Source organism: Aegilops tauschii, chromosome 6, assembly GCF_002575655.3.
Source record: "Aegilops tauschii subsp. strangulata cultivar AL8/78 chromosome 6, Aet v6.0, whole genome shotgun sequence".
NCBI classification, from domain to species: domain Eukaryota; kingdom Viridiplantae; phylum Streptophyta; class Magnoliopsida; order Poales; family Poaceae; genus Aegilops; species Aegilops tauschii.
In genome coordinates this window covers 111049223-111060945 of record NC_053040.3, presented here as the reverse complement: position 1 = coordinate 111060945, position 11723 = coordinate 111049223, and positions in this window count along the sequence as shown.

Sequence of the window (11723 nt, the reverse complement as noted above, 5' to 3'; positions counted from 1 at the left end):
ATTCATGGAGTGCATATGGTGCATGCAATTATGGGAATCATGCAAAGTATGGAATGCATCAAAATCTCCTAATATGTATGAGGAAACTATGGGGGTCTCCTCATGAGAATTTGTAGAAACATCACATGGAGAATATTGAAAACATCCAAAACAAAGCATATTTGGAACAATGTGATCATGGCATGGCATAGTAGATGAATTGCGCAAATCATGTAAAGGAAGCATAGCAATATCATCGCATGAAAAACAAAAGCCAATGACCATCATCTCGTCATCTATGCCATAAGTGCAAATGGGATTTATCTTAATGGGGCATGCATAGTTACTATGTTGAGATTGAAATGATGCAATATGGGAGATCTCACTCATAGCATATGACAAGTTCAATGGATTGTCAAACATGATGTGACCAATAGAATTTTCACAAGATATTCTATGGAGCATAGCATCAGAACTAGGCAAATCAACATGCTCATCATCATATTCATCGTAAATTGGTAAGTCATGATATGAGGAAGTCGCACTAGCATGAAGCATGGGAATAGGAGGATCAACATCATGCAAGCAATCATTGGTGGGATTGTCCACTAGTGGGACAAGAGAAGTACCGTCACCTATGTTATCTTCGGAGAATCGCTCATGTGTTGTAGGTGAGGTGTCGAAGACCAAGTGGTGGTCAACTTCATCTTGATGGAACCATGTGGGGGTGCATTAACCATGGCCATCGTCGTCTCCATTGGAGGTATGGACTCGTTGAGGATAGGCATGTCGTCATGTAGGAGACCTAGCACCAAAGAAGAAAACACACTCAGAGTAGAGGTTAAGTCATTAGAAATCATAGTGGCCTCACATGCCGTGTCAACTACCTCACTCACTAAGTGTTGTGGCTCACTCACTCCCGGTAAGATGCTCTCACTCATATGGTTGGTGGAGTCACGCAAATGGCGCTCAACCTCACATAGGATGTGTGGCATGCTCTCGTGTGTGGGGCTAGTGGTGGTCACACTCATCCTCTCATAGGAAATGCACGCAATTTCACATATGGTGGAGTCACTCATATCTCTCATGGTGGGGTGGCTCTCCTCACATGGGAATTGGGGCATCTCTTCATATGTGGGTGTCGGAGAGATGTTGGTGCAAATGTCTCCATGCTCAACTTCTATCGCCGCCTTGGTTGAAGGGATAGTCCCATGCTCAACCTTCTTGTCGCCGTCTTGTTGTTGGAGGCCCATATGATGTGGCACCTCATAGCTCGTCTCCATGACCGAAGGGAATTTCCCATGCTCAGCCATCTTTCTTGAGGGGCTTCCGAAGATGGAAGTATCGCCCTCGCCCGTAGGTGGTCGCCTCATTGTTGAAGATGTCGATGTAGGCGAACTCGTGGGAGGTAGGCGAAGATGTCGTACGTCCAAAGGCGAAGATGCCTTGAGAACACTTGGCGAAGATGCCGAAGTGGTTGGTGTAGCCGTAGCTCCGTCTTGGTGGTGGTCGTCTCGCGGTCTTCTGTTTTGATCATGAAGCTTGGACTTGGCGTGAAGTAGAGCTTGTTGGGACTTGTATGTTTGTGCTTGGCGAGCATCTTCATGATTATGGTGTCGTTGTCGCACTTGAGCTCGTAGTAGATGTCGTTCGTCGTCGTCGTGCACATGTTGCTTGGAGGTGACTTGCCCTTCATGACGATGGTGAGGATGGTCGCCATGGAGATGTGGACGTGGACGACTTGCGCTTGCATCTTGTTTGCGCTCTGAAGACTTGTGACTTGAATGTCGCCGCCTTGAGGATGATGAAGGGGAAGAACGGTTGATCAACATGGTCCGAATCTCATCCATCCTTGCATCTTGCTCCTCCTTTTGTGCGGAAAGCTTGTTGTCGATGGAGTCCCTTTTCCTTACTTCGGAGTGACGCATGTCGATGGAGAGGTTCTCGATGCGCTCTCGTAATCTTGATTGTGCGCCTTGCATTTGTCGTCGTAGATCGAAGATTGACGATTTGGTGATGTAGTTGTTCGCGTCGTCGTTGTTGTCAAAGACCGGAGATGAAATGCCTTGCTATCCATCACAAGACTCGAGAAAATATGAGTGGGAGAAAGAGAAGAACTATACCAAATGTACCTTGACCGATGTTGAAGATGGATAAATGATCACTCAATAGTGTAACAAGGGAATAGCACAATTGGTACCGATCTTGTCAATTCCTCACACCTACACAAATAAGGCTTATGGTGGAGCTCGGTGAGGATAGTGGCACAAAAATTTGATGAAAAATGTTAGCAAGAGTCAATGATGTTGAAAGAGATTGACAAATTCGCAAGTGTAATCAAGTAGACCAATAAAAAGCAAAGAATGGCACATGGAAACACACACACGGATAGATAAATGGGGTCGTGCAACCAAGGAATGAGCACAAAATGTGGAATCCACGGAAACGCCCGTGTTGCACAACTGAAGAGAGACGCTAGCATGATTGCTCAATAGGCGGATACGACACTTGTGCACAACCTATAAGATGCAAAGATATATCAACTTTCTATCCCAAGTATGCTATGTCTATGATGTCCCCGGTGTTTCTCAAGATGATCCAAGATGATCAAATATGAAAATATTATGTGCAATGTGGTATGATGCTATGGCACTTGCTTACAAGCTTCTTCTCTCTTTCTCTTTTGCTTAAAAGCTTTATTCTTTTGTTTTTTGGCCACTTTTGCACAATGCACAAACCAAGATAGCAATAGTGTGTATGCGGGAACAAACTTGTCACACAAGATATGATATGATACCAAGATGATACCAATATGGTATGGTATGTATGCAATGGAAGGTGTAGATCAATGATCACTAATGTGCACAAGTAACGTTGCCGGCAATACTCAAATGGCTAGTCTCGATAGGCAAGTGACGCAAAATGGGCTAGGGGTTATCAATGCAATTGCAAGGGGAATATACAATGATGTCGTCGAGGTTACCGTCCGTGTCAATGATGAGAGGCGGTGTTGTCGATGTCGACCCGTTCCTAATTAGCCGAAACACCTTAGGAAACGGAAAAACCGCGAACTCAAAATCTCAAAGGCAAATGTCAAATGGTGGTAGTGGAAAGCGGTGTTGGTTTTGCGGAAGCTCAATGGGATTGCAGAAATGCAATGATGGGTTATGCGAGTAGGCAATGCGGAAGTGGAAGGTTATTGGGTTATGTGAGTCAGAGTTGAAGGTCACCGTCCCTAAGTAGCCGAAACACCTTAGGAGACACAACTCACAACTCAAACAAAACTGGGTTAAGTTGGGGTGGCGGAAGTGTATGGTGGGCAAGCCTATGCAGAAGTGATGGTGGTGGTTGAAGAAGAAGCAACCATCCCTAAGTAGCCGAAACACCTTAGGAGACTCAAATCACAACTCAAACAACCACTAATGCTATATGGATCAAAATGGGTTAGGTTGCGGAAGTCGGTGGTGGGGAAGCGGATGATATGGTGGAAGCCCTAGGCAAAGATGCCAAAGTTGTCAAAATTTGATGGAGTCAAATGATGTTGGTGGTATTATTGTGGGATGGGGGATGTCAATAGCTTCAAAACGAGCTAAAGAACATCAAAAACGGAGTTCGGATGAATTAGATTTGGCCAAAACAAAATTTCAGCACAGTCAATTTCAGGCGAAGCCGGACATCCGGGAGTAGGTCCGGATGATCCGGGTAGGTCAACTAGTTTCGGGCGTGCTGGGTGTCCGAACATCCGGGGGGGCGTCCAGCTGATTCGGGAGGGTCCAGATGATCCGGGACCTTGTCCGGATGATCCGGGTAGGTCAATCCTCTCGGGATTTGCTCTCGGAGTCCGGTTTTTTGGGCGGAAATGATGATTTTCGGGGCAAAATTGAGGAGATTTTGTGGATGGAAGCTGGGGAAACTTGGGGAGATGCTAGATCCACTCGAAACCAAGCAAATCCATGGATCAAAATCAATAAAACATCATCAAAAACAACAAATCACAAAAACAATTGGGACTATTTTTGGTGGGGATTTTCGGATTTTAGGACGAAATCAAACAAAAGAAGGCTAGAAAAAGAGGGGCAGGGGCTCCAAATTCATGATCAACCTTGCTCTGATACAAGATGATGTAGGGTAGAACCCTAGGTGGCCCGATGTTTCACGATTGGAGCGGATCCCGCGAAGAACACGAGGGGAAAACGAGGGGAAACATGAGAGAATCACTCAAACCAACAAGAACAATCACACATGTGCTAGATCCTCGAAACACAAAGAGATGCACGATCCACGATCAACAAGGACGATACATAGGGTAACCGGTTCTTCTCCGTGAGGAGGTCTTGAATCCAACGGGGATCTTCTCCGTAGAGGGGTCGCGGTCTCTCTCGTGGAGTAGATCCGTATAGATGAGCAAAGCTTTATCTCTAATATGAGCTAAACCTATGCTAACCCTCAAATGGAGCAGGGGGAGGAGTATATATAGTCTAAGCCACAAAGGGGTAAGTGAGGGGCAAAGGGGTACACGGGCCTCGGCCCAAGTCACGTGCGCAGGCATGGTCCGGATGATCCGGATGGTGGCCCGGATGATCCGGGCGTCGGGGGCCCGGATGATCCGGGCAACCGTCCGGTATTTAAACCTAAGGACACACAGTCCTCACCGTATTCTTCTTGAGCTAAGGTCACACAGACCTCGCCCAATCACTCGTGGTAAGTCTTTAGTGACTTCCAAACCTTCACAAACTCGGTCACTCGGCGATCTACAATTTCCTCTTGGATGCTCTAGACCATGACGCCTAACCGTCTGGAAGATGCACAGTCTTCAAAGGTAACAAGCGTCGGATCCACATGGGAACAATCTCTTCAGTGATGCTCAATCACTTTGGGTTTGTAGGTGTTTGGGTTTTCCTCACTTGATGATTTTCGCTCAAAGTCCTCGGAGGATGGGATGTTCTCAATGACAAGTGTCATTTTGTCTCGGAGTAGCCAACCAGCTAGTGGTTGTAGGGGCGGCTATTTATAGCCTAGGGAGCAGCCCGACATGATAAGACATAAATGCCCTTCAATAATATGACTTTATGTGGATAAGATATTTTGGGACAGCTGGCGCGTAGCACAGCAACGGTCGGAATCTTGGCTGTCAAATTCCTCAGGGCTATCATGTTCCTCACTTGTAGGCAATCCGCACTAGCGAATTCCTAACTCCTCAGTCAGAACAAATTCCTCAGAGACTAGAAGATCTTCGTCTCTGTCACAGTAGAAATTGACTGAACTGTATGAGATTTCCAATGGCTTCACTCAAAGGGATTGGTAGGTGTAGGATTTTGAGATGAGCATCACTTGGAAACTTTTCCTTAGTTTTACCTCGACCCTCTTTACTAGTACGGTGTTTCCTATGACTCAAGAAAGAGAAAGTGAAACTATGAAAACAAAAGTCTTCACGCTTCATGTTCCTCACATGAACATCAAGTCTTCACGGTAACACCAATTTCTTCATTTTCAAAGTCTTCAGAAAGCCAAAGTCTTCAGTTGAAGACATTCATTTTTAGGGGTCGACTTTCTCTGTAAATATCAAACTCCTCATAGTCTTATAGACCTGTGTACACTCATAAACACATTAGTCCCTTAACCATAAGTCTTTAATACACCAAAATCACTAAGGGGCACTAGATGCACTTACAGTACCGCGCTCACAGGGTCTACCCCCCGTGCACATGTGGTGGTTTTCCATCTAGATAGCCCGTGCAAATGGGGTCTCCAGGCTGCCAACAGTTAGATTTTGGGATAGATTATACAGTCCCCTCTTCTTCTACCTCCAAACCTAACCCTAACGTCTTGTAAGCCTCCCCCATTGGTGCACCTGGATTTGCTCAATACTCTCTATTCCTCCATCCAAACTTGTTGATTCTTTGGAAATAGAGAGAGCAAAACCCGATCTACACTTCCACCCAATCAATTTGTGTTCTCCGCTCAATTTTTCTTCATCAACATTGTTACTCTTGAAGCTTGGGGCGGTAGAGGTCATCTTCAGAAACTTCTTTGCTTGGTGTGCTCCGGTAAGTTTGTAAAGGTGTGGTAGTCACCTTCAAGACCATCTTGTGTGATTTGAGGCTCATACATCGGGGGTGACTCGAAGTCACAGACAAAGAATACGGTGAGTCACTTGGTGACGCCCCGAAGCTTTGCCTTCAGCATTGCTCCAAGAAACAACTCCCCAAGGAGCTTGGACTTTGGATAAAATTTGCGTCCTTGACTCACCTATGGTTAATCCTTGGTCGCGCTTTACTTGCCTTGTATGCATGCTTATTGGCTTGCTAATAAGATTATTGCCTAGGATACTCTGCTTTGAGCTTTCTTGCCATATAAATTGTGTTCACCTAGTTGCATATCTAAGTAATCTACCTTTTTTCACGTTGCCGAAGTTAAGCTTAAAATTATAGCTCCCTACTCACTCTCATGTAGTCGAGTGTATCGATCCTTTCAGCTTCCACGTATCCACAACTGCATTGCAGATATCACAAGGCTTGACTCTAACATATTGTGATGGTGCCAAACTAAGGCCTCCTCTGGTTTGTTGGATTTCTATAGGAAAATATGTTGGGGAACGTAGCATGCAATTTCGAAAAATTTCCTACACTCACGCAAGATATATCTAGGAGATGCATAGCAACGAGAGGGGAAGAGTGTGTCCATGTACCCTTGTATACTGAAAGCGGAAGCGTTTGACAACGTGATTGATGTAGTCGAACTTCTTCTCATTCTGACCGATCAAGCACCAAACCTATGGCACCTCCGAGTTCTCCACACATTCAGCTCGATGAAGTCCCTCGAACTCTTGATCCAGCAAAGTGTCGAGGGAGAGTTCCGTCAGCACAACGGCGTGGTGACGGTGATGGTGAAGTGATCTGCGCAGGGCTTCGCCTAAGCACTATGTAAATATGACCGGAGGCATAAACTGTGGAGGGGGGCGCCGCACACGGCTAACAACTGTTGATATATGTTCTAGCGGTGCCTGACGAGGACATGTATTGGGGGTAGGGTAACAGGCCTGACCTAAAGACCCTACCCATGGACACCGCACACTTTGTACTGGGCCCCTGGGCCAGATCGCCGTCCAGATGTACCGCAACTTGAAAGTCACTCGGACGGTAACAACCGCTCGGAGCACGGCGCTCCACTCGACGAGCTCATTCCACTCGGCCGTGTAACTCACTCGGATATGCGCAGGCCAATAGTCAGCATGACGGTTTTGTAGTGGGCGGGCATTATGGCATTGATGCTCCACCGTGTAACATAAGGGGTGAGGGGGTGGTGCACTCTATATAAGCCACCCCCACCACTAGACTAGGGGGCAGGCCCTCATTCTTCTCCTCCTACCTCTCTCTCCCTCTCTAGTCTTCGGACTTCGCTCAGGCATGGGGATCCGTTCCTCTCTCTCTCACACACATTGTAATCCCCAGATACATACTCAGATAAAACAAAGCCTCTCCGGAGCACGAGACGTAGGGTTGTTATCTCCACCGTGAGAGGCCCGAACTCGCTAAAACCACCGTGTCACCCATATGCATCTCGATAGATCATGCTCCGTTACCCTATACCTTATTATTGTCGGAATCGTTCCCACGACAATTGGCGCCCACCTTGGGGCATGGCGTCTTTCGAGCCATGATGCAAATGGTTTTCTTCAATGTTCGTCCGCCGATCAACAGTCATCAATGGAGGATCTGATCTAGGATGTTTCGGACATCACTCCATTCACAGGGGAGTCATGATACTCTTTGTATATTGGGATCAGGAAGTCCCATTCCATATTATCTTATTCTTTACAATCGATCTTTAATCTAACAATGGTTGTTTTTCTTCTGTATGTACATGTACTCACGAGGAGGATGGCCGCTTCTCTTTTGGACATCAACCAGAGAGCGCGGGCAACAGCGGCACCGTTCGGGCAAACGCCATGGAGGCCGAGCTCCCGACATGGCCAGTCCGCTGCCGCCTGTCTTCTTCATCACCAACTGTCGACGTGAAAGCACGAAGTCAACTGCGCCTCCGCGCAGGACCACCGGCGCCATCCGCTTCATCGTCGTCACGCACGACCACCAACGCCGTCCGCATCATCATCATCACGCACGACCACCGGCGTCGTCGTCACGCATGGCAGCCGTCGCCGTTCGCCTCGTCGTCGACTTCAGCCTCGTCTTCTCGGCTGCTCGGCGCCGACCTCCGTAGTCGAGGCGCAGGCCCGGCGCGGTGTAGGCGCGCAGTGCTCCTTCCTCGGGCGCCGGTCGCCGGCGACGGTCTCGGTGGCGGGGGTGCGCTGCAACAGCAACCTACGAAACAACTTCGTCCCGCAACCGATGGTCGTTCAGGATTGAAGGAATCAGTGCCTGGTAAGTGCATGCATAACCTGGGCTGTTTCCTCTCTTAATTAACTGCATGCAGGAAAAAATGGAAACGGAAGGACGCGGTGAAGGAATCTTCAACGCCGGATTAATTGGCTGCCTCATTAATTAGCCATTCAAGCAAGGTGCGTTGATCCATATTTTCCGCAGCCTCCAGCGCAAACGCGGCTTGCATTGACTTCTAGCCGGCCCAGCCGCTCCGCTACTCCGAGTCGATACTCTGGTACGCTCGGACAAGTACAAGTCTACACTCGCATATTGAACACACAACCAGCCCACCTGGTCAACCCAACACTCGGGCACGCATCGTTTTCTTGGACATGTTCAGGCGACTAACGTGCAGGCACTTGATCATTCGTGGGTTCCCACTCGGTCGGACACCTCCTCGACGACATGCTCAATTCGACCGCCCCATGCGGTGCCACTCAGTTGGACACATCCTCGACACTCGGACGCCCTGCGCCTCGTCACTCCGCGGGACGCGTCTACTTCACCCGAACGCGACGTGTCTACTTCAATCGGTCGGCCCGGGCATCGTCACTCCGCGGGAGTCGTCTACTTCACTTGGACGCCCCACGCATCGTCACTCCACGGCACATGCCTCTACTTCACTCGGACGCCCCGCGCATCGTCACTCCGCGACACGTGTCTACATCACCCGGACGCTTCGCGTGTCGCCACTCTACGGGACGCGTCTATGTCTCTCGGACGCCCCGCTCATCGCCACTCCACGGGACGCGTCTACATCACTAGGACGCCCCGTGCGTCGTCACTCCACGGCACGCGCCTCTACTTCACGCGGCCGCCCCGCGCGTGGCCATCGGTTGGTCACGTCATAACCACTCGGCCGCCCCCGCGCATCGCCATCGGTTACCTCATAACCACTCGGCCGCCCCGCGCGTCCCCACTCGGTTGGTCACCTCATAACCACTCGACCGCCCCGCGCGTCGCCATCGGCTGGTCACCTCATCACCACTCGGCCGCCCCGCGCGTCGCCATCGGTTGGTCACCTCATAACCACTCGGCCGCCCCGCGCGTCGCCACTCGGTTGGTCACCTCGTAACCACTCGGCCGCCCCGCGCGTCCGAACTCGGTTGGTCACCTCATCACCACTCGGCCGCCCCGCCCGTCGCCATCGGTTGGTCACCTCATCACCACACGGCCGCCCCGCGCGTCGCCATCGGTTGGTCACCTCATCACCATTCGGCCGCCCCGCGCGTCGCCACTCGGTTGGTGACCTCATAACCACTCGGCCGCCCCGCGCGTCGCCACTCGGTTGGTCACCTCCTAACCACTCGGCCGCCCCGCGCGTCGCCATCGGTTGGTCACCTCATCACCACTCGGCCGCCCCGCGCGTCGCCATCGGTTGGTCACCTCATCACCACTCGGCCGCCCCGCAGGTCGCCATCGGATGCTGACCTCATAACCACTCGCCCGCCCCGCGCGTCGCCACTCGGTTGGTCACCTCATAACCACTCGGCCGCCCCGCGCGTCGCCATCGGTTGGTCACCTCATAACCACATGGCCGCCCCGCGCGTGGTCACTCGGTTGGTCACCTCATCACCACTCGGCCGCCCCGCGCGTCGCCACTCGGTTGGTCACCTCATCACCACTCGGCCGCCCCGCGCGTCGCCACTCGATTTGTCACCTCATCACCACTCGGTTGGTCACCTCATCACCACTCGGTTGGTCACCTCGTAACCACTCGTCCGCCCCGCGCGTCGCCACTCGGTTGGTCACCTCATCACCACTCGGCCGCCCCGCGCGTCGCCATCGGTTGGTCACCTCATCACCACTCGGCCGCCCCGCGCGTCGCCATCGGTTGGTCACCTCATCACCACTCGGCCGCCCCGGGCGTCGCCACTCGGTTGGTCACCTCATCACCACTCGGCCGCCCCGCGCCTCGCCACTCGGTTGGTCACCTCATCACCACGCGGCCGCCCCGCGCGTCGCCATCGGTTGGTCACCTCATCACCAGTCGGCCGCCCCGCGCGTCGCCACTCGGTTTGTCACCTCATCACCACTCGGCCGTGGCCACTCGGTTGGTCACCTCATAACAACTCGGCCGCCCCGCACGTCGCCACTCGGTTGGTCACCTCATCACCACTCGGCCGCCCCGCGCGTCGCCATCGGTTGGTCACCTCATCACCACTCGACCGCCCCGCGCCTCGCCACTCGGTTGGTCACCTCATCACCACTCGGCCGCCCCGCGCGTCGCCCCTCGGTTGGTCACCTGATCACCACTCGGCCGCCCCGCGCGTCGCCATCGGTTGGTCACCTCATCACCACTCGGCCGCCCCGCGCGTGGCCGTCGGTTGGTCACCTCATCACCACTCGGCCGCCCGGTGCGTCGCCATCGGATGGTCACCTCATAACCACTCGGCCGCCCCGCGCGTCGCCACTCGGTTGGTCACCTCATCACCACTCGGCCGCCCCGCGCGTCGCCCTCGGTTGGTCACCTCATCACCAATCGGCCGCCCCGCGCGTCGCCACTCGGTTGGTCACCTCCTAACCACTCGGCCGCCCCGCGCGTCGCCATCGGTTGGTCACCTCATCACCACTCGGCCGCCCCGCGCGTCGCCATCGGTTGGTCACCTCATCACCACTCGGCCGCCCCGCAGGTCGCCATCGGATGCTGACCTCATAACCACTCGCCCGCCCCGCGCGTCGCCACTCGGTTGGTCACCTCATAACCACTCGGCCGCCCCGCGCGTCGCCATCGGTTGGTCACCTCATAACCACATGGCCGCCCCGCGCGTGGTCACTCGGTTGGTCACCTCATCACCACTCGGCCGCCCCGCGCGTCGCCACTCGGTTGGTCACCTCATCACCACTCGGCCGCCCCGCGCGTCGCCACTCGATTTGTCACCTCATCACCACTCGGTTGGTCACCTCATCACCACTCGGTTGGTCACCTCGTAACCACTCGTCCGCCCCGCGCGTCGCCACTCGGTTGGTCACCTCATCACCACTCGGCCGCCCCGCGCGTCGCCATCGGTTGGTCACCTCATCACCACTCGGCCGCCCCGCGCGTCGCCATCGGTTGGTCACCTCATCACCACTCGGCCGCCCCGGGCGTCGCCACTCGGTTGGTCACCTCATCACCACTCGGCCGCCCCGCGCCTCGCCACTCGGTTGGTCACCTCATCACCACGCGGCCGCCCCGCGCGTCGCCATCGGTTGGTCACCTCATCACCAGTCGGCCGCCCCGCGCGTCGCCACTCGGTTTGTCACCTCATCACCACTCGGCCGTGGCCACTCGGTTGGTCACCTCATAACAACTCGGCCGCCCCGCACGTCGCCACTCGGTTGGTCACCTCATCACCACTCGGCCGCCCCGCGCGTCGCCAT